The 2,702-nt window shown below is 40.5% G+C and overlaps 1 non-coding gene across 1 annotated transcript; it reads left to right on the top strand.

Annotated features, from left to right (window-relative positions):
• The first annotated feature begins 2,379 nt into the window (after positions 1-2,379).
• Positions 2,380-2,486, top strand: LOC141698786 (small nucleolar RNA R71). Its single transcript, XR_012565288.1, has one exon. It is a non-coding gene; the product is annotated as a small nucleolar RNA R71 (small nucleolar RNA).
• Positions 2,487-2,702: the final 216 nt, after the last annotated feature.

Here is a 2,702-nt window from a genome sequence, read left to right as displayed (position 1 = left end):
GATATATAAACCAAGAAGCAGCTATAGAATAGTAACTAAGAAACTAAGAAACCAAGCAACCAAGAGAGAAACATTTGTAAGTTGTATTCTTGGCATTTCTCTCGTTCTTAGTTGTTATCATTTTGTAAGCAACTGTGAGCTTTTTGCACACAGAGTTCTCTCGATATATATTATATATCTCTGGTGGAATCATACAAATCCACCAGAAAGCTTTTAAAGACTCTTGTTTTTAATTACTTGTGTTTTGGTTCATTTCAAGTAACTATTCCGCATTTTGCTAATCAATTCACACTTATATACATATATTTGAGTTAGAACATTTTTATTCAAGAAAAAGTTTCATGAATTCCATTCAACCCCCTTCTGTAATTCTTGTTACATTGTTAAGGGACTAACACATCCGATGGCCGATTTGAATTCTCTTAAAATCCTCAAGAGCTTTTCCTCATCACTACCTGAAAGGTCAGATGCAATAATAACAGGCAAAGTAGATGCATCACCTAAAAAAACATACCTCAAGTGTTCAGGCAATGGTTTAAGCTCCAATATAGGTGCTTCCTCAATAGATGGTTTGAGCTTTCTCTCAACATTCTTGAGATCAGTATTACGAAGAGATTCAAATGGCATGTCTAGCTTTCGTTTCCAAGGAGAAGCATTTAGATATTGTAACTTCTCATTGCCTTCCTCATCATCACTGTCAAATTCCCCCAATAAGGCTTTTTGTAAGGCATCAGACCTTAGCACATGATCAAGTTCTGAAATAACTGCAGAATCAACCAAATCCATCTTGAAGCACTCCTCATCTTCCGTAGGGAATTTCATCGCATTGAACACATTGAATGTCACACCTTGATCTTGCACCCTCATAGTAAGTTCACCCTTTTGCACATCTATCAAGGTACGGCCTGTAGCCAAGAAAGGTTTTCCCAAAATTATGGGAATCTTCTTATCTTCCTCGAAATCCAGAATGACAAAATCTGCAGGAAAGATGAGCTTGTCCACCTTTACTAGCACGTCCTCCACGATGCCTCGTGGGTATGTAATAGAATGATCAGCCAATTGTAGAGACATGTAGGTAGGCTTTGGATCAGGCAAATTCAGCTTTTTGAAGATAGACAACGGCATCAGATTGATGCTTGCTCCCAAATTGCAAAGGCACTTGTCGAATGACAACTTGCCAATGGTGCAAGGAATGGTGAAGCTACCTGGATCCTTAAGCTTTGGAGGTAACTTTTGTTGCAGCACAGCACTGCACTCTTCTGTTAGAGCAACGGTATCAAGATCATCCAGTTTCACCTTCCTTGAAAGAATACCTTTCATAAATTTCGCATAACTAGGCATTTGCTCCAGAGTCTCAGCGAAAGGTATGTTGATGTGAAGTTTCTTGAACACCTCCAGAAACTTACCAAATTGCTTGTCCAGCTTTTGTTTTTGCAATCTCTTAGGAAAAGGTGGTGGAGGATAGAGCTGTTTCTCCCCTGTATTACCCTCAGGAAGAGTGTGTTCAACAGTAGTCTTCCTTGATTCCCCCTCTTTCTCCTTTCGCTTTTCTTCTTCATCTGCAATTTCAGCTTCTCAATCTTTTACTTTTTCAGCATCAGCAACTTTTCCAGACCTTAAGATGACAGCTTTGACTTGCTCCTTAGCTTCCTTCCTTCCTGGAACTTCAGTATCGGTGGGAAGTGTGCCAGGTTAATGATTGAGCAAGGCATTGGTTATTTGACCAATTTGATTTTCTAAGGTCTTAATAGATCAGCCTGACTTTTGCACAACAGCTTTAACTCCTCAAAATCAGCACTAGAAGGTGGAGCAACACCTCTTTGTTGAGGATATGATTTCCTTTGAGCATATTGCTGAGGTTGTTGGAATCCAGGTGGATTGAACTGTTTACTTGCAGCTTGCTGATATGGTTGTTGAACATCATTCTGATTATTGCTCCAGCTGAAATTGGGATGATTTCTGTTATCAGGATGATAAGTAGCTGGCATAGGCTGTTGCGGTCGCTAATAATTATTCACATACTGAACAGATTCATTAACAAGAGAACACTGATCCGTAGCATGAGAGCCTGCACAAAGCTTACAGACAATAACTATTTGATTGACTCCATAGTTGGCTAAAGAATCGACCTTCAGAGACAGCGCTTGGAGCTGTGCTGCAATAGCTGTAGCTGCATCAACTTCCAGAATACCTGCTACCTTCCCCGGCATCATACTTTGAGTTGGGTTTTGATACTCGTTTGCAGCCATAGTTCCAATAAGATTATAGGCTTCAGTATAGCTTTTGGCCCACAAAGCGCCTCCAGAAGCTGCATCGAGCATGGGCCTAGATTGGGCCCCCAAACCATTATAAAAACCAGTGATCACCATCCAGTTAGGCATACCATGATGTGGACACTTTCTCAACATCTCCTTGTAGCGCTCCCAAGCTTCACACTTAGATTCTCCTTGTTGCTGCATAAACTGAGTAAGAGCACTCCTCATAGCTGCAGTCTTGGCCATTGGATAGAACTTTACCAAAAACTTTTACGCGAGATCTTCCTAAGTAGTGATGTACCCAGCTGGTAAAGAATGTAACCAATCCTTAGCTTTGTCCCTCAGAGAGAATGGGAAAAGCCTCAGCTTGATCGCCTCATCAGTAACACCATTATATTTGAAAGTACTACAGATCTCAACAAAATTCCTGATATGCATGTTGAGATC

The sequence above is a fragment of the Apium graveolens genome, chromosome 11 (assembly GCF_009905375.1).
Source record: "Apium graveolens cultivar Ventura chromosome 11, ASM990537v1, whole genome shotgun sequence".
In the NCBI taxonomy this organism is placed as follows: Eukaryota; Viridiplantae; Streptophyta; class Magnoliopsida; order Apiales; family Apiaceae; genus Apium; species Apium graveolens.
Note: the sequence above shows the minus strand (reverse complement) of the source record. Positions and strands in the feature narration are given on the sequence as shown.